Consider the following 22459-nt stretch of genomic DNA (forward strand, 5'->3'; position numbering starts at 1 on the left):
CCCCGAGAGTGGTAAAAAAATGCTCGAGTTGCACTGTAATTGTGAAAAACAAATCGCTTCATTCGCAAATAAAATCTTATTTATGGAATAAGAATATAATGAATGAAATTTTCTTTAGCTGCCAGATAGTGTCGTATCTATGGAAACGAGTTACACAGAAATATATATATGAACAAAGGAAATACAAACATATGCATAATGCATATCTCTTACATGAATGATTGCATGGTCGTGATGTGATCGCATTGTTTTTTAAAAATATTTTTATATTTGTTAAAAGGCAAGGCTAACAAGCCAAAATAAAAATACATAAATTGTTTTATATACCGTATCATCAGTGGAATCATTTTTTTAAGTTTTGCAATTTTGAAATTACCCCGAATATGACGTCACATGTTCGCTTTTGTGAGATCTACTCATTGGTGAATTGGCTTCTCTTCAACTGGATATTTATCACAACATCTATCGTTGGTTGGTTTGGAAGAACTAGTGATGTCGTTCAAAGTGGTTAATTTTTTTTCATATATTTTCGAGAAGCTTCGCGGTACAATTAAATGTCCTAATTTTTACCGCGCGTAAGAAAACATTTTTGTCTCCAATTTCCCGTAGCACTGAACTTCTTCATTGTTAATGGCAATGCAATATTTGCCAACAGCTGGAGGCGCGATGCAGAAGCCTGGGTGAAGATTTATGCGACATCACATCGGTAATAGGTAATAAAGAACTCACACGAGAGGTAGTATCATACATGGTCAATATAGTGCAGGCAATTGGTAAAATAAACCAAAGTAGGGAACAAAATGCCGAACACTCTTCTAGTGGAACGGAAGGCCTGTTGACTGCTGCCAACAGGCTGGCTTCTCCTGAAGAGTTTTAAGTGGTTTCCTCTCCACGTGAGCAAATGCTGAGAAGTTCCTGATTGGCCCACATTAGTATATCCCTCCTGATCCCAATAGTTTAGATAAATTTAACGATATTTAATTGCAGAAAAATCCACTTATTGAAATATAAGCCTTGTATATTATAAGCAAGGTAAATAATAAAGCATTTCCGATATGAAAAATAAAATAAAAAATTTGCCAAATCTAAGATGTAGTTAGTATAGGACATTTATTAGTACTTTACGTCATTTAAATTTATTGTCTGTATTATAATTATTTTTATAACGCACTAACCAGTACACCACGAAGCCGACTAATCTCCGCGCGATTTCTTATTGGGGAATTTTCACATGAGAGTAGCAGCTAAACATTTTGTAAAAATATAAAATATTTTAATAAATGTCAATCCACCCTGATTTCACCGTGCCCTGTGGATTCGGACGACGCGTGTGAAATGGGCTTGATAGGGTGCAGGCGCAGGGTGACTGACCGAGGGGAATCTAGCAACTAGCAACCCTCTTCAAACCCCAGGCCCTTTTTTTTTTACATACCGAAGGTCTAGATCGTCCATTTATCGTTATTTATCGATGTTTCAAATCGGGTAACTTTTACTATTTCAATAGTCAAGAATAAGAAATTGATCTATATGTGTATATTATTTATTTCAGCTCAATGCCACAAAATGGGGTTTATTCATAATTCAATTTTGACAAAATCATTTGTATAGGTAAAAAAAATCCATTAACCATGTACATAAATATGTAATATACTTGGTTATCAGTGGATTTCTATAGTTGTAAATGAAAATAATTATAAGTTTGTATAATCCATTCTAACTTTTAGAGTCGACCGGTCCCGAGGTTACTTCCTCACCACCAGGACTTGAATCAAATGATGAAGAAGTAACTTCGAAACCTGTCGCCGTATAACTCTAAAGATAAGTGGTTTATACAAATTTATAAATAACCAGCGAATCCGACAAACGTTGTCCTGCCCTGCTATCACATTGGAAAAAATACTTTTCATTGATAAGTAGGTACCTAGGTACTTGTTTATGATTAAATTCCAAAACTAAAAATTATTAATATTCAAATATTGAATGTATGTAGGTTCCTAGGTACTTGTTAATGGTATCCAAAACACAAAATAATTCTTTTTCAAATATAGAGATCTTTTTGCAAATGTCAAACTCTGATCTTTTCACCAACAGGGGTGCACCTCAGGAATGCGATTTTTAAAAATATATTGAATTTCAGTTAATATTATTTAAGTATTACCAAAAATCCGGTGAAAAGATATAAATGGGATGAAATTATAAGGAATGTAAGGAAAGAATCTGATTGGAATCCATAAAAGCGAATGTTGTTTGTAAACATTAAAACAAAAACTTTTTAAACACAAACAAACAACATCCTTTCATTTTTTTTGTATATGCATTCTCCTCGAATGCAACCCTGGTAGGTCGATGAAAAAATGATTTATGCTTCTAACTTTTTTTACAGATTCGATTGAAAAGTTTAACATTTCATTTCGCTGAAAACCGCACGTAAATCGGTTAAGCCGTTTAGGAGGAGTTCAGTGACATCACACGTACAGAAGAATTATATATATATATTTATGAAGATAAACTAGTGTAAAATGTCATACCACAAAGGGAAAAATGATTTTAGTATTCAAAATATTAAAAAATACACTTTAGATCCAGGAATAATGAAATATTGCAGTGTAGAAAATCCGTTAACACTAATATTTAACGGATTTCACGTCAACCCCGTCAGGAATCGAACTCAGGACCTTAAGCATCGGGCGTAATATTTCCTTTCGACGTCTTTTTTAGAGAAGTTAAGCCATCAAGTCAAAAAAATTCGTCAGGGTTCTGGTTCCATTTCACACACAGAAACACATACTTCATTTTCCCGCTCACAGAACTACTAGCTACTTTTAATTATCTATCAATCGGCACGTCCAGAAGTTCTTTTCATGGGGGTAAGGTGATGTTGATAGTAAAAAAGACAAAAACTACAAAATGTAAAGAGCTGATAAAAGAACGATAATCCCATATACCTACGAACAAAATAATAAAGAATCTAAAAATTTCCCACCTTGTATATCGATAAATAAAAAATAAAATAAATAATCGAGATTGGTAAGAAATAAAGGCAGATAAACGTACAACAGGATTACCCAGCTCCATTTTAATTGAGGTACAACACTTGATTGTTTTTGACCGCCAAAGGACCTTCCTTACATCCTTATTTCTTCAGGCGAAATAAATTTAATCGATGGACCAGATAGATCAATCTTTTTCCTTCGGGGTAAAGCCCATATTATACAAATCAGAAAACAGAAAAAAAAAAAAAAAAACTATTTTATCGAAACAATATTTTGTGTTTATCCAAAATCTATGAAAGAAATTTCGTCAAGAAGAAGAATATTTAAAAAAGGTAACTTTTATTTTTAGTTCTGGATATTTAAATATTGGCAGAATGGTGAGTGCAACACAGTTTGTAAAGTGGTCATTTGAACCGGCCAATGACAGGTTAAAGGCTACGTAAAGGTCCAAACTTATGTACCTATATTCTCATTAAAAATATTATCTTTCTTTGTTATAACTTACAACGTATGTCGATTATTGTAGCTAGTAGCTAATTTTACTGTATTGCACAGTATATTTTTATAACTTTCTGTTTTCTGTGTGCAGCACAACAAACAACAAATATGCGTTGCATGCGCGCAGTTTATTATATATTTTATTTTATTTATTTCGAATACAAACAGATGTACAGGATAAGTAAATATAAATGAAAATTATAAAAAAAGGTATACATAGTAGGGCCTGTAGCTATGAGAACGAGTAAGACAGAAATCCGAACTAAGAAAGTACTTATATCTCTTTCTCTCATGAATATCTGCATGTATCTCGTGATTTATTTCCAATTGTTGGGGGCAAAGCAATATTTACCAGATATAATATACGTAATTGGTTAGTTCATTGACGCTCCTTTTCACCAAAGCTTGTACCAAGTTTCTCCTTATAACAATCACAATATCGTAACAACTTCCTTGTATAACAATGAACTTATATGTCACATGAAAAAACCGAGAGATTAACAATTATTCATTTTACCGTGGGATTTTTTTGCAATTATAACAGAAAACATAAAAGCAGTAATTATAATATAATCTGTATAAATAAACAGAGAACGGCGAGGCATAACACATATTTAAATCATCACCGTGTTGATTTGCATTTGCAAGCCGCTGCATGCGGGTAACTGTTGAATGAATGTATAATCTTATTTTTCAATGGCACTAAAGCCTATATCGAGCCTTGGCCTCCATTATGCCTCCAACTTTTTCTGTCATCTGCTGTAACTCTCCAGTAAGAGACTTCCAGTAGTAGGGATGCATCTTTTACGGTGATGAAACGGATAGTGGTTTGGCCGAATACCGGATATCATATATTCAGCGAGCCCCTAAGCCGGATAGTCGGATATCCGGCCCATTGGCTCTTTTTATCACGTAAACATATTTTTAAATAAAAAATATTTTTTACTCGCGGGTTAAATTCGTTTTCTAAAGTGAATATCATATTCAAAACATTTAAGTTTGTAAGTGAAAATTCTTGATGGAAGTTCATTGTAATTTATTATATAAATAAAACACATAAAAATCATTATTTACAAAACCACACTTACGAAGGATGAGACACCAAAAATAAAATAAAATACTTAAACTCATTAAAATAGCATTATATCAATTCATTAGTTAACCCATAGAAAATTTGTTGGTAATGATCCTTAAGATAAAAATAACTTTATTTAATTTACTTACATATAACTTTGAATTATGTATCCTTGCCTCTGTTCGGTATAAATACATTTAACTTTTTAATAAAGATACCAGTCTCGAAGATGTCGCGAAAGCGATGAAACCGGTCACTGGATATTCCAAATTTGTGGATTAAAGTATCACTCGTGTTTTATTTATATAATAAAATATTATATTCGTTTTAATTTAATGTATACAATTATAAGATTCTGCATTTAGAATATGTCCAGGTATTTGTAATGTTAATTTTTATTTTTTATTTTATTAAGCTTTGTTTTTAATTTTTTGTATAAAATTGTAAGATTCAATATGTCTGTGTACTTGTAATTTTCCTAAATTTTACGGCAGGAAGAAATTGCCATGAGGCAATATGCCCGCCCTTATATGTATTTAAATTGTATATGTATATAAAGCGTTAAATAAATAAAAATAATGAGCATTAAATGCTTTTTGCAAATAAGTCAATTTTTCAACTCATGAGGGTTACTTTCCTTTTTCCACACACGGTCGATATCAATAAATTAATTAAGTGGCGTTGATTTTACGAAATTTTCGCAGTCTTATGAATATTTATTTATTTAACACTTAATATACAATATAAGGGCGGGCATATTGCATTAAGGCAATTTCTTCTTACCTACCCAAACCGTTCAGTTTGAGAAAATTACAAATACATGGACATATTGAATCTGACAATTTTATACAAAAAATTAAAAACAAAGATTAGGTATCCACCGGATATCGAGCTGATATTTTTTACCCGGTCGGATAGCAAAATTAGGCCGGATACCGGATATCCTTTTCATTTCTTATTTATTTATTATACATATATACGGTCTTAGTCAATAACAACACTTTTATGAAGAAACATATGAACAAAAATTGAATAAAAAGAACATAAAACTATGTAGCAATGACAAACAATGGCAATAAAATATTGTTGTATAATAATGGTATATAAGACTTCAAGCTAACCCATGCCAATCCATTTTCATCCTACACTGTATTATTTTTTATTTATTTTTTTATTTATTTCTTAAGTTAGCTTATATTAAAACTAATATAAACTATTATGTACATTTACATCATCTATATATATTTACATTTCCTTACAGTAACTTATACATTTATTTTTAAATTCTTTCAGACACTTTTCATTCTTCATACATTCAGGCATCTCATCATACATTTTAAACCCTTATACATCAAACAATTTTGCGACTCAGCTCTTTTCAATAATGGTAGTCTTATTTTATCCTTTTGTCTAGTAGCATATTCATGACAATTTTTGTTTAAGACAACTTAATCCTTAAAATATTTTGGTAATTTATCGTGAAAAAATTTATGTATAAATATCAACATATTAAATTTAAGTCTCCTTCTTACAGATAACCATTTTAGTTCATCTCTCATTTTTTTTACATTGCTATATTTATTTTTCTTAAGAACTATTCTCATCGCTTTATTTTGTAAAATTTCTAGTTTATTTAAATTTCCTTCGTTTGCTAAAAATAATATTGTTGGGCAGTAATCTATATGTGGAAGAATGATTGTTTTGGCGAAGAGATCTGCGAAAATCCGTAAGACCTATTTGAAATGAACACGATCACAATACTAGAGAAAAGAACAAAATTAGACTTCCATTTAGGAAAAAGGCAAAGTCACAAAATTCAATTTTATTTAAAGCAATTAAAAAGTATTACGAAATGGAAAAAAATATTTATGAAGAAAAAAACATATCAAAATTTAAAATAATGGTCAAGACATATGTGATAAACAATTTATAAATTAAATATATTTTCAATGTTATTATTAGAACACACATAACAATATGTATGATATGTGTGCCCTACTTTAAGATTTAAATAAATAAATAAAATAAATAAATAATTCCAAGTTGTGTGACAAATTAACTAATTTACCCATTCTGGACATTGAGGCATAAAAACAAAAAGTGCTTCCTCGAAGATTTGATAAATAGCTGATTTTGACTTCTGGTGACACAGTTGGAAACATAGGACATCACTTATAGGATAAAGTATTTTGAAAATACATATAATGTCCAACTTCGTTCTACGTTTCTCCAATAAAGACGGATTGAGAGATTGCTTAATTTCAAAATAGGAATTGGTTTTAGATAATGATATTTTTAAGCGTTACTTGTTATTTTATTAACAGGTCCATTTCCGTAAAAATATGTTTTTCACCTAAGTCATAGATAAAAGAAATTGACAGATCGCTTGAGTTTCATGATCTCGACTGAATTTTTGTGACACAAAACGACATTTAAGGCGGTCATTCTTGTGGGTTGGTTCCTTGTCGTTTAACGCTGTCGGTTGTGCAAATCTCGGTTGTTGAACTTGAAGGAATAAAATTATGCATCGGGCCGAATCAAGTTTATTACACTCTTATAAATCAGGTCTAGCCTTAGCCTGTACTTTGATCGATCTTCGATTCTATTAACACTGTATTACATTATTTTTAATTTTTCTTTTCTAAAGGTTAAAGCGTTCTCAGTAAATAAAAATGTTTTTTTTTTAGTCATCCGAACTCAAAACATAATAGTGCATCTTTCATACTTTCCAAAATTATTATATAACATTTTTTAAATAACAATTAATGATATTACTTTTTTTTTTAAATTGATATACTTCCTCAGTCTAAACAACTATAAAAAAATGCTAGAGCCTTAATTGTAAAAAATAATTATAATTTGATCTAACTGTATGTATTTCACAAATTTTATATTTATTTTGTTTGAAAGAAGACAGGAAAGAAGGCTGGTCTGTAGCTCAATCACAAATAACTATCGACGTGCTTAAAAACATGATAAGCATTTGAGCGATCACAATGAACAATAATGAACATGCTTAAGTTATCGTAGTCATAAGTCAACGCGTGTGTAATCTCTAAGTCAACGCTCGTGTCGGTTTGTTTTTTGTTTTCCTCGTAAATAAATACAGTTCATTGGCGAAAAATCGGCGTTTACGATAAAAAATAATGCAATATATTGCATTTGCAAAATAGTAAGGAGTATCTAATACAAAAAAGTGAACATTAAATTACAATTACTATGGCGACTGGTTTTCTTGACATTTGGCTTGCCAACCGCCGCGCCGGCTAAATGAAATAAATAGCATGATAAATAAAAAAACAAAAGTAGCAGTTTTGATATATTTTTCATATTTACACCGGTGAAATTCAAATATGTGATTGCGCAGCAGGATTATACGTCGCGAAACGTAAATATTTTGTCTTAAAATATCAGGTGTTCACGGATGTTACATTGTGATCGCGAATACGATAAACAACTATGATGAGAAATTTTATCACGTCAATAGTTATTTCTGATTGAGCTACTGGGGTTACTCCGTGTGGATTCGCTGGCGACAAGATTTTTTAAGACCGAGTAACAAAAAAACTTTTTCTTTTTATATCGAGCCATAATCGGCAGAACAACGTAAGCGACACTTTTGGAGAATCGCTTTCTTTGAAAGAAAAGTGTTCCTTATTGCCCCCTGCACAAGTGTAAAAAACATCATAACTCCAAAATGCTACACTTAAGGATATTTATTTTACTTATAAAAAGAAAACTACAGCCATTATAACAAAAAAAAAGTATTTACAAATAAACCAAAATTATAGTTTTCTATATATTACTCCGCATCATTCCACTCGTAAAAAAAGTGGCTTTTAGCGTTTAAACTTGTCGACATATTATTTTTAAGATAGGCAAAACAACGCAACAAAAAGCTAGTTCGCCACCAAAAAATGAACCTGTCAGAGTTATAGGCAAAACAGCGTTACCACTATCTTAAAAGCAGAAGGTATTTAAACAATTTGGCTATTATTTCAGTGTTGGCAGTAACCAACCATTATAAATCCCATTTACCGAATTATTAAAAAAAATAAAATGTTACTAATAAAAACCTTCTCCTTCACAATTCACTATTTGTCGCTTACGTTGTTCTGCCGATTATGGCTCGATATGTTCTATTTCATTATTATTGTAATATTTTATTTTATTTTACAAGTGGTATGAAACGGAGTGGCTTTATGTAGGTACGCTTTTTTTGGCATCGTATTTAGTTAGATATAGAAAACTATAATTGGCCTATATTTTTGGTTTATATGTAATTATTTTATTTGTTATAATGGCTGTTGTATTCTTTTAATAAATAAATAAATAAAATTTGAGGATAGAACACTATATCACTCTGACTTTGCATAGAGTCCTCGCTTCTCATGCACGCACGCCGATTATTCCAACTTTTCACATGTCCATCTTTATCATAATGCCATGTCTTTCTTGGTCTTCCTCGTTTTTGGCATCCATTTAAGTTTGCATGTAACTATTTTTAGCCGTTCTTTCGCCGTCCATTCGCTCTACATGTCCAAACCAACGCAGAATTCTTTTCTTGATTTTGTCAACAGTGCTAATCTCAGACTTACTCGACGCACGGATCTCGACGTTTGTGCACCTATCATAACTACACGTCCGCTTGAGAGATCGCATTTCAACAGCATTCATCATTAATGAAACATTTTGTTAATCATTTGATATAAAATATTATAAGTAGACACCGCACATATTTGTTTTTTAATGAAAAAACGTGGTTTTTATAATTTCGTTCGAGTATTTCTCGTTCTATTATAAGAATATCATCAGATTGTTATCGTACTGATAAACCCGCATACCTGTTATATTATTCACATGTTAAATAATTTAAAGCAAATTTGATTATGGATATGATACTTGTGTATCAATTTCATTAGGAAGTCTGCCGACATTAAGGTATGCTTCAAATTACCAGTATTTTGATTAGTTTACATTGTTTACAAAATTATTACAAGGTGTATTTATTTATTAACGCCCAAAAGGATTTTACATATACAGAGGTAATAAACAATTAACAAATACAAATACAATAAAATAAAAAAATACATAAAAAACAAATAAAAATACTAGAAACTAAAATACCATCCAAATTTTATGTTAAATTATTAGCTCTTGAAATTTGATAAAGCATTAGCAAATGTATATATTTTTTGGTCATCAGTATATTTGTTCCCGAGTGAATTCTCAAGCATTTGGACATACTCAAACATTGTTGGATTATTAACAATTTAATACAAAAAAAACAGATCAGATATTATTATTTTATAACTTATTTTAAGTAAATTTAACGTATATAAGAGAAGATTATCGTTTATATTTTCTCGCGGTAAACGCTATTTATTTTTTTAAGTAAATATTATGTATTTCTTTTAAAAAATGTATTTAAACCGCAAAAATAGCTTTCTTTACCCCAATGAATAATTTAGGTTTTTCTGTTTAGCGAAAACCATGGAATACTTACCAACTATCAGAAAAAATAAATATTATCTAAATCAAATGCATGTTTTAAATTACCATCTTATTTCAAGTATGAAAGGCACAAAGTGAGGAAGCTTAAAACAAACAGTCGTTTGAATACAAATTATTTACAAAGCTTTTGTTTACCAGCTTTAAAAATAAGTTAACCAAACACAATCATTACTGATTTGATTTCAACATCGTTATCAAAAGCTCACCTTTACACCACAGCAAAAATCCACCCGGCACGATATAGTAACATAGAGTGGATTGATTATAATTACTTTATTTATTTAATGGCAGGTATACGCACTAACCGGCACACCACGAGGCCGACTAATCTCTATTTCCTTTTGCAAAATGTTTACCTAAGCAGAAACTGAATAAATAAAAAAAAGATAGAAAAAGAAAAACCATTGATAAGAATCCGCCCACCCTAAATAAACCATACCGTGTGTATTTAAACGATACGTGTGAAATGTGACAAATTGTGTTGTTCAAATTACAAATGAACAAAACTGCAGAGAAATTGCTGCAAGAAGACTTTGTAAATCTGCAGAAATGATCCCACGACGCAGGTTTAATAATTCATTCCAAGAAAACCAAACTTATGCACATAAGATCACCGAACTTCAAACAACATCATCAATTTTAACACATAACTATGCATGTAGCCACAGTGATATTGTGCAACCGTGTACGTGTGAAAATATTGAGCACTATGTGTATTTAGATTTAACTATATAATGTAATTTTAAATGCGATGTACATAAGAAAATGAGCAAGATGTAATAGAATGATATAATAAAATATTATGTCTCTGTTAATACTTTCCGAATTATTTATTTATCTCTCTCTGAATCAATTATACGATACGCTATAACTTCCTGGGGGTTATCAAGTGAAACTAACATTAATTTTATTAAAACTATGCAAATTTCTACGATTAAATTGCTACTACATAAAGATGTATACATTTGTATTGATGTTTTTTGTTGATATTTCTTGATAAAACTCCATAGTTAATGATTATGAGAAAACTATAAATAAACTTATCAATGAAACTTCTTGGTTTAGTTTTACTTTTTATTTTTTTGACCAACGAGCGCTTTCGCCTAAGTAGGCGTCTTCAAGACTGGTGAATTGTTTACAACATTTACAGTTTTTATACTATTCTTAACATATTTTGGAGATAAGATCAATAAGTATTTTAACAGGGGACAGAAACATGTAAGGTATGTAAAATTCCTTGTCAAAAATCAAGTATTGTGCTAACTTTATCTGTTAAAATGTGTATTTCCCACTCTGTTGTATTTCGCCATATGTTCTTTACCCACCTTTTAAATAATAAAAGCTTAATACCAATTTCAGTCCAAAAACTCACAAAAATGAACTGTTAGCAAACTAGTTGTAAATATTTATGTTTCTGTCCCCTGGTAAAATACTTATTTGATCTTATCAATTGAAAAATTTTAATATTTGAGTAAATAAGATCTCGAGTATTTCTCTTTAAAAAAAAAAAACTTCTACTGTCAACATAAACGTAGGATTTTGCAGTATTATTGGACTATTTAGATTATAGAATCCGGAATCCGTAACTACGTGTTTTATCTTTGTGATAATGAAATTGAATTTGTTTATGAGTTGTTATTTTTCTTCAATATTACCGTGATATTGATAATAACCGAATAATTATCAAAACCGAAAGTGATATCATCGCAACATTTCTCTGACAGATTTGCATCTGGAGTGAATAATAGATTATACATCTTCTTCACTTTCATTTCAGATTTTCTCATAGCTAATTGCAATTAAATCTGAGAAATAGGATTATCTGAATGCAATTGTGTAATGATTAATAAATAATTTCAGAACAATGAGTCGCAATCATCCATTGGAAAAACACAACAAACTATGGGATGGTATTCTAAGATATTTACTAATTAGCCAGTATTTATGTATTAGATGTAATGCAATAGTAATGATTAACATATCACAACAGAGATGGATAACGTTTTAGAGGCTGATGACCTGTTATTGTCTGGTTGAAGTGGTCACATTACTGTGTAACGTTCACCATGCTGCCTATGTTTTAACATGCACATTTCTTCGATTTCTCCCACAGCTGATTTTTATGAAGTTAAATAGCTGAAATCAATAATGCGGATGAGATTCATCTGATTGAATTATTTCACCTACATACTAGACAACTTCATAAAACATTTTTCAATTATTTGTACTTCTTGAATCAGTTGGTTCAATCAACGATAATATTATTAATAAATAATATCACGAATAAAACTATATATTAATATTTAAAGCACTAACTTTGTAGTGAAACATTTTACTAATTTTTATTAAATATTTGTTCATAACCACTTACCGACTTTTTCTTTTTGCTTTTTTTTGCTGGTTTCGAGATGTACACGTCTCTTCTACAGGACACTAATTAAAGCAACATGCGAAACACACTATACACCTTCACCATAGTTGTTGCACAAAAATATGCATTTTAAGACAGGATTGATAAAAATAAATATTAAGGGATGTGATTTTGTATTTAATTGTTAGTTTTTCAATTTTCTTTTTCTTTTAAGGCTGTACTCGCTGATAAAATATTATTAATATTTAAAGCGTGGTTATATATGTACAAATATTTAATAACATTAGTATAAAATATCTGTTGTATACATATTTGTACATTGGCGGACTTATTTCCAAATGTCAATTTCTGTAATCCATCTAATCAAGTCAATTTTTATTTATTTATATTATTTTATTATCTGTTTTTCAGAGTTGCAATGAAATTGAAGCATTTTTCATTACACACGACGCCATATTTTTGCGTAGCATCACGTCTAATTACGATGACGGTCCGTTGTGTAGAAAGGACGAATGTATGGAAGACAATTATCCACTAACTGAAATGCTATCGGCCTCGTGGTGTAATGGTCAGCGCATTTCCCTACCGTGCGAGAAGTCTCGGGTTCGATTACCGACATGGTTGATATGAAATATTGATTTAAAATGGTATTTTCCCACCAGAATATTTCATAGTCCCTAGACTGGTACCTGAAGCGTAAGACTGAACATCTTATCTTCATGTAACAAAAATGATCAAGATACGCGTAGATTAGTGTACCAATGCAGTGCCCTATGCACCATTAGGCGCGGAAAGGGAATGATGATGAAATGCTATTTTCTCCGCGCTTATAAAGAGTTAATTAAATGTTGTTGACAGTTATTAAACGGAATTATACCGATATAAATAGACGAATACTCTTAAATTAAATGCAATTAATTGTAAGTTATAAAAAATAATAAAATTAAAAGGTTACTGTGATTTACCGAAAACTATAAAAATCGTGTAATTTCGTGACCAAAAGACGTAAAATTTCGTGATCAAAAGGCCACATTTACTTTAAAATTAAAGTGTTACTCGGAAGAAATTCGATAAACTATAAAACGGGATTTTTTATTACTTCGTGTGTTTTAAAAGTATTTTAAAGACATAATCAAAAGAAAATGACACCATGATTTGGTACGATGCTAACATCAAACACGACTTTTGATAAAAACGCACCCAAAGTTATCTTTTAACTCACGTACTTGGATGTCGATTGAAATTTTATTTGACGTAATGACATTTATTTTTTCTAATTTGTGACTAAAATCGGGATCTGTAAAAGCACTAGGCAAACGGTGCTGTAATAAAGCAAAAGATGACATTTTGAAAAGCGACTATTTAAAAACAAAAAATTAACTTTGTTTATTGATTAATCAATTTTCCATAATTTACAAAAATAATATGATTTAGGCAAGTCACAGCAAAACAAAACTCATTTGAGAAATATATCAAGTGTTATTTTCAATGTTGACACCGCTTTTACGATCATCGTCTGGGATCGAGAAGGAGTTTTCTCAAAGTCACAACTAACTTGGAGACCTCTGCAGAAAAACGCAGAGGATCTGTGGAGAGAGGAACTCTGCGATAGGCTCTGGATAATGCCATCTGAAAGCATAAACACCGCCCACAATTTGGACTTCCCTTCGTGGAAAGTTCTCAATAGACTAAAGGTAGGGGTGTCTAGGTGCAAATACCATCAACAGAGGTGGGGTTTTAAAAAAATATACATTAAACCCTATCACATCCGAAACCACGATGATCAGTACGGTTCAGATGACATATTGGTACAATAAAATAATTTTTTAAAACAAATAAAATTTAAAAAAAAAATAATTATCAAAAAAGGCAAATGGTTGCTTTCTTCTGCAGGGTAAAAACCAGGAGGGGCAGGGGGAGTCTGATACTGCGCCGCGCTCCCCTCACTTCTCCTATGTAGAAGTGAGCAACCATTTGTTTTTTTAATATTTTATTTTTTCGATTTTCTTTGTTCTAAATATTTTTTTAAATATGCTAATGTGTCTTCTTGCCCATACTGATCATCGTGGTTTTGGATGTGACAGGGTTTAAAGGACATCCTGTAAATATATAAATTATCAAGATAATCTTGACATTAGCAAAAGCATAAATGTTTGTTATATTTAAGGTATGAATCTTGTGGGCATATCAAGAATTTTTTTCATGAATTTGCAATTTTAATTCTGCGTCAAGGCGGATGAAGAATACATTTTTGTGTCTGAAACACAACAAGAACCCTCGACTGGATGGCTACTCACGGGTAAAAATCCTGAAGAATGAAATCAAGTGGAGATGAGCCCTCTTCATAGTATAGTGGTGAACACGTTCGCCTACCATATTTGAGATTTTAAGTTCGATTCCCGTCAGAGGGGGTGAAATATAGCTTTAAAGGTGGTTTTACACTGCAATATTTCATATTTTATCGGACTGGCCCTGAAGCGTAAGAATGATCACCTTATCTGTCATGCAACTAAAATGATCTGGTGTTCCAATGCAGTGCCCCATGCACCACTAGGTGCGGACAGAGAAATATTGTAATGATGGTAATTACTGTAACGGACCACAAATCCTAGAGGCGATATAATGCGCAATAGCTCGGGACTCCAGATTTACCAGTTGTACCGTTCCTGGGTCATCATTTGCAATATTCCGTGTGTACAGTTTACCAGGAAGTCTGATCAACATAATGGTCCGCGCTTCTGCGATACCAGTTTGTGGTTTAACTGGAAAATCATTGATTTAACTGCCTATTTCGCACGAAACATGAACACCAACTCAATCCAGTAATTAGAAGTGGATATCTTCAGTTTAGCAGCAATTACTGATGCTCATACAGTGTATACAATTTAGTACTAAGTAATCGAGCCTACACTCATCCTTGTCGTCGTCGTCGTCGTCGTCGTCATCGTCGTCGTCGTCATCGTCGTCGTCGTCGTCGTCATCGTTATAGTCGTCGTCATCGTCATCGTTATAGTCGTCGTCATATCGTCATCATTAGTATTATTATGGATAACTTGTATAGCGCCATTTTCGCAATATTATTCCTCAAGGGGGCTCTACAAAGTGATTCTATAGATATATAAATTTTAATTTATTTATTTATGTATTTCACAGTTTAAAAATGGACAGAGTTTATTTGTTTCAGGTCCCGAATAGCTAGGAAATTCCTGTGTTTAGGAAGAACCTTATTTTTTTTCATGTGTTTTTTTTTTTAACTTCATTAAATGATGCTTAATAAGTTCAAAGAATAATAATTACATTAGAAAAAATCAATATAAATATAAATTAGAAAACATGCAAGTAATAATAATAAAAATTGAATCATAAAAATAAATTAGAAAATATGCCATTAATAGTAAATAAATGAGACATAATTATTATAAATTAGAGAAATACCGATAATAATAAAAATTGAACGACAAATACAAATTTTAAAATATATCGTTAGTAATTAAAAATTGAAGAACAAAAATAAATTACAGAATATACCATTTATAATTTTAAAAAATTAAGATACGTGTAAAATACGAAATTGAAGCTTTTTAATTTGCAATTTAACTAAAACAATTATTTTTTTTGTGACATGCTACGGATTTATTCAAACGATTTAGAGAACAATTGGGTTTTAAGGTTTTTCCGAAACATCACTTCAGTCTCACAGCCTCGCACCTCTGCTGGGAGAGCATTCCATGCCATAGCATAGGGCCTGCGACCGCAAATGCGCGTTCACTAAATTTAGTGCGGTGTTTGCGTAGAGGTATAATAACTTTCTCTTTCGCCGTAGACGTAGCTGATCTACGCGTAGTCGCCTATCAGCTAGTTCATCTGGAATGCATAGTTCCCTCAGATATTTGGGAGTTGTGCAGTGATTTATACATAAGCCTACAGAGTTTGTATTCCGACCTCTGTGGAAAACGTAGCCAGTGTAATTCCCGAAGTAGTGGAGTGATATGACTGAATTTAAAGATCCCGAAGATAAGTTTCGCTGCAGCATTTAATACAGACTGTAGGCGAGTCATTTTGTTCATTGGTAGACCTGCATAGATACCATTACAATAATCGACTCTAGATACTAGAAACGCATTTTTTAATCGATTATTATCTTTATCAACGGGATTTTGTCTTAGACACAGTTGCACTGTAAAATTATTTTTTTATTCAACTTATTTTGTCCATTTTTACAAAAACGCAAAAATGATTTAAGTTATTTTTTAAAAACAACTAGCCCTTAGGGGTCGGCCGGTTTAACGATGAAAATATAAAATATCTTGGTAAACATATTACAACAAAGATAAAGAACATTTTAGAGAAGGGTATATATAAGTCAAGGCATCTACGGGACTTATGACCTGTCATTGGCTGGTTTAAGTGTGCACTTTACACACTTCAAAACATAATTGAAGGAATAAAGATGTTCAAATATAGGCAGAATGGTGAATGTTATACAGTGCGTAAAATGGCCACTTAAACCAGCCAATTTTATTTATTTTAACACTTTATATACATTTACAGTTTACATACACATGCATAAGGGCGGGCATATTGCCAAACCAGCCAATTATAGGTCATAAGCCCTGTAGATGCCTAGATTTCTATTTACCTTACTCTAAAATGTTGTGCATCTTTGTTGTATTATGTTTATATTAACAGCTCCCTAAGTAATAAGAGAACGGACGCAGCTCCGGTGAAAACTGTCATCAAGCGGAGGCGATACGGTTGGCTTGGCCATGTGCTGCAGATGCCTCCTGAGAGCCTTAACTACGCTTGCCTACTTTACAATGCATCAGGTTCTCGACGTCCTGGATGTCCACTGTTGACTGTTCATCGGCAGTTCGTATCAGTACTACGGGACGCGAACCTGACTTGAAAGGATGCACGGGAGCTGGCAGCCGACAGAGATGCTTTAGGAACTTTGTGGACACCATATGCTCCAACTAGGGAGCGGACATGGAGTAATAAATGAATGAACAGCTCCCTAGAGGGTTGAATCCAGTTCTTACATACAAAAATTTGTACAAACTCAAAATATTGTAATATATCTTGGCGGTGATTGAGGAGTTTTACTGTCACATACTTATGCATAAATTATGCATTTATCATGTACATTTATAAAGATACACACACAGACAAAACAACTATCTCCCGAAACAAACATTATGTATATCGCACATCTGATAAAATAGTTTCACAAGTCGAAAAAACAGAGTTTACAGGAAAGCCTAAAAAACGAAATATTATTTGTTTTAAACCATGTTTTTTTAAGGAAGTTTTTTTCACTCATTCAAGTAATGCCAATACTTCAGATGGTATTTAAGTTTGTTTTTGAAAATTGAAATATATTTTTCAAAGAATATCTAATCTTGATAAAGAAATAGTTGAAATACGACACTGTTCAAGAATGGCCGCGATCAAATAGGTGTTTAAGTGTGTCATAAAGCGGTTAAATCGTAAAGATAAAATTATGTCTATTTTTTGTTTTAGGCCTCGTGGTGTAGTGGTCAGCGCGTTTGCCTACCAAGCAAGAGGTCTCTGGTTCGATTGACATAAAATATTTATTTAAAAACGTGTTTTTACACTAGAATAATTCATAGTCCCTGGATTGGCACCTGAACCACCATTCTGATCACCTTATCTTCATGTAACCAAAATTTATAAAAAGGTTGGTTTTTTAGCATATGAGAGTTTTTAAAATAATTTATTCTGTGAATACTTAACTCAAAATCAGATTTTTAAGACTCCATTTTACGAATGTTTGAGTTTTCTGTTTACCATGTTGATGTGCCATATATTTGTTTAATTTTTATTATTATTGCTGTGTTTTTGATCTTTCTGATTTGATTCTGTCGGCCTCGTGGTGTAATGGTCAGCGCATTTGCCTACCATGCAAGAGGTATCGGGTTCGATTCCCGACATGGCTGATATGAAATATAATTTCAAAGAGTGTTTTTACACTAAAATATTTCATAGTCCCTAGACTGGTACCTGAAGCGTAAGACTGATCATCTTACTTTCATGTAACAAAAAATGATCAAGATACGGTGCGATTGGTGTACCAATGCAGTGCCCTATGCGCCATTAGGTGCAGAACGGGAATGATGATGATGATGACTTACCGAACGCTTAATATCTACCGGCTTCAAAACACACTATTTTCTCAATCTGACAGATAGTACAATAATCGAATTCTTAAATAATATTATTTGTGAATTAGCTTCTTACACATGGAGTTGGGACTTATGTCTAAAATAATGTGTAATAAAGTGCCGTTTAATAAATTTAAAAAAAACAAAAAAATATACATAAAAATTATACAGGTGTTCTTTAAACCCTGCTACATCCGAAACTACGATGATCAGTATGGACAAGAAGACATATTGGCGTGTTTAAAAAAATATTTAGAACAAAGAAAAATTTTAACAATAAAATATAAACAAAACAAATGGTTGCTCACTTCTGCAGGAGATAAGTGAGAGGAGCGCAGACGCGCGGTTGTCGGCGTATCAGACTCCCCCCTCGTTTCTCCTCTGCAGAAGCAAGCAATTATTTGCTTTTTTTGGTATTTTATTTTCTTAAATTTATTGAGTTCCAAAAAAAATAAAAATGTGCCAATATGCCTTCTTGCTCACACTGATCATCGTGGTTTCGGATGTGACAGGGTTTAATGAACACCCTGTATATCGTAGGTGTGATATATGAAAGTAAAGTTCACAAGAAGAACAGGTTTGGACACGTGTAATTTTTTGGATAGTGGGTATTGCGCCGAATGTGCGTAGAAAATGGAAAAAAAAATATATAACAGCGAAAAAAAATACAGCCAACAAATATTAGCCGAAACATTCGCAAACAGTGGCTTACGATGTGATGGGTAAATAATCGGCGATTTAGAACAGCTGGGAAAACAGTTTATTTCTTATATCCAAATAATAGAAACATGTGATAAAATCTCCTAAACAAGTCCAATAAGTTTATGCATACACACCAATACATTCCTCAGCAAATTCTAGTATTATCCAACCTGATATGGCGGTAGTGCCGAGGGAGGTGAAGTTGAAAACTGGGAATAAATCGTCACATTTTAGATATGAATAAAAAAGCGTGAAAGATTATAAAATATTAGGGTAAATACTACGGGCCTTGCTTATAAATCGGGTATAAAGTTAAGCTTGAGAATAGTGGTAGAATAATGATGGTATAGAAAAAAGTATTACTTATAAACCTCGCATAGAGTTGAACTCGGTTTAAATCTGGGATAGCGACCATAGAAACTTATACCTGCACATTATGTGGTATAACGCTGGAATAAGCACGCGATCTGTCAAAAGTCGTATTTTTCGGTAATCAAAATGGATAATTTATCAGCTTCTTTTTCAATTCCAATCAAATCCTGCGACCTTCTCAATGCGATTCAAGTGATTTTTTAATTATTTCTTTTAATAACATCTGAAATGTTAGATGTTTGTATGTGTTTTAATTGATTGTGATAAAAAACGAAACCAGTCCAGGGACTATGAAATATTCTAGTGTAAAAACATCTTTTTAAATAAATATTTCATCTCAACCATGTCGGAACCCGAGACCTCTTGTATGGAGGTAGACAAACGCGCTAACCACGACACCACGAGGCCAACATTCGGTAGAAGTCACCTATTTAGCCTCATGGTGTACAAGTTGGTGTATATTAAATAAATAAAAATAATTAGAATAATAATTAATAATAAGAATCGGGTTGTAGTCCCGTGGCTAGTGTCTCGGACTCACTGCTCAAAGGTCCGTGGTTCGAATCCCACTCTACCCCAACTTGATTCCCATTTTCTAATAGATAGTTATTTACAACTCGTTGAAAATGGCCCTCAAGATTAAATATTTGGGTAAATCATAAGAACGCAAAAAAAAATATTAAAAAAATAAAAATAAAATTATAATACAACACAAATTAATCCACAGTATCATATTTTGTGGAGCCGTGTGGATTTTTACGGTCATGTGAATTGAGCTAATGTTGCCACTTTAAAATAATGGGTTGGTATTATATTCATCAATGTATGTTCTACATAACTTAATCAGATGACATTTACCACACTTTACGATAGCGTTACGTCACAACAGTCTTCAAGATTCAAGACATTTAATGATGCTTTGGTTATTTCACATGTGTTTGTATGTATAAATCCTTTATTTGTGGTAGAAGTATATGCAAATAGGGGTGAACAACAAATAATACGCTTAATTTTTGATTAATGAGATATAAATACTGATGTATATATATGTTATCAAGCAAGATATGAAATAAACATGTATTATTACTGGCCCAAATTATTAATTAGTCTCTGGAGGTGTGCTATTTTTCGTAAACACTACTAATTTGTTTCTGACATATTTTGAGTTTAAACGTTTTAATCATTAGGTAAGTCCGCCTCGTGGTGTAGTGGTTAGCGCATTTGCCTAACATGCAAGAGGTCTCGGGTTCGATTCCCGGCATTTGAGATGAAATATTTATTTAAAAAGGTGTTTTTACCTGATAAAATGATCAAGATTGCTGCGATTGGTGTACCAATACAGTGCCCTGTGCACCATTTGGTGCTGAAATAGAATGATGATGATGATGGCTTACCGAATGCGTAAAATGATGTCTATTTTTAGTTTTCGGCCTCGTGGTGTAGTGGTCAGAGCGTTTGCCTACCATGCAAGAGGTCTCGGGTTCGATTCCCGACATGGTTGACATGAAATATTTATTTAAAAACGTGTTTTTACACTAGAATAATTCATAGTCCCTGGATTGGGACCTGAACCGTCAGTCTGAACATCTTACCTTCATGTAACCAAATTTTTTTTTTAAAATGTTTTTTTAGCATATGAGAGTTTTTTTAATAATTTATTCTGTGAATACTTAACTCAAGATTCAACTCAGATTTTTAAGACTACATTTTACAAATGTTTGAGTTTACTGTTTACCATGTTGATGTGCCATATATTTGTTTTATTTTTATTATTTTTGCTGTGTTTTTGATCCTTCTGATTTAATTCTGTCGGCCTCTTGGTGTAATGGTCAGCGCATTTGCCTACCATGCAAGAGGTATATTTATTTAAATAGGTGTTTTTACATTTTAATATTTTATGGTCCCTGGACTGGTACCTGAAGCGCAACAAAAATTATCAAGATACACTGCGATTAGTGTACCAATGCAGTGTCCTATGCACCATTATGTGCGGGAAGGGAATGATTAAGATGCCTCGGCGTAACTTTATACCGAGTTTTTGAGTAAGGCCTTTATTGTTTTAGCATTTACTTTGTGGAATAACATTTAAAATCTAATTTACAGGTGACTGGAACTGAACCCGCCATAGCCAATTCGTACATAGTGGAGGTAATTTGCTAATTGGATCTTAATTTCCCCGGCTAAAGTTTTATAGTATGGGAGATATGTCATTTTTTTTTCATTATTTTAGTATTTTTTTAATATTTGTTGGTCGTCATAAACATATGTGATTAAAAAACGTCAGAACATTCCTTAAACTAGGTTTAAACAATAAGATATTACGCTTAAAAAAAAGTGACGAACTAGAGAACTAACTTAGGGTAGAATAAATTATTGAAACACCGTAGTATTTTTTTTAATTTCAGGTTGAATTTGATCGTAAAGTTTTTTTTTAGGGAGGGTTAGGGAGGGTTAAGGGCGGTTGAAAACGGTGAACAGGATTTCTGTGGATTTTACCAGCATTTAGTTAACAGAAAACTTACGATATTAGAAAATCTGCATTATAAACGATCATTATACATTACACAATGTTTGAACACCTGTCAATCACGAGACACCTTGAATCCAAATCAAATATGACAACTTTAATCCCAACTGGTATTAACATAATACCTTCGAATACAGACGATTAACTGCTGAGTTGTAAGTGTGATCGTGACTACTCTAAATAAATAAGTTACTAATTCTAAAGCTGCATTCTAAATTGGAACAT

General features: G+C 32.1%; 1 protein-coding gene and 1 long non-coding RNA gene across 3 annotated transcripts in view; both read right to left on the minus strand.

Moving 5' to 3' along the window:
* FER (tyrosine-protein kinase Fer) overlaps window positions 1-22459 on the minus strand; it is a 182668-nt gene that overhangs the window by 140167 nt on the left and 20042 nt on the right. The window lies entirely within an intron of this gene.
* On the minus strand, window positions 7191-8715 carry LOC148278540 (uncharacterized). The gene is made up of 2 exons (XR_015823164.1): window positions 8388-8715; window positions 7191-8271 (listed from the first exon to the last, which is right to left on the minus strand). It is a non-coding gene; the product is annotated as an uncharacterized LOC148278540 (long non-coding RNA).

The sequence above is a fragment of the Micrasema longulum genome, unplaced genomic scaffold (assembly GCF_059751315.1).
Source record: "Micrasema longulum isolate JH-2025_06_02 unplaced genomic scaffold, ASM5975131v1 h1tg000863l, whole genome shotgun sequence".
NCBI lineage: Eukaryota > Metazoa > Arthropoda > Insecta > Trichoptera > Brachycentridae > Micrasema > Micrasema longulum.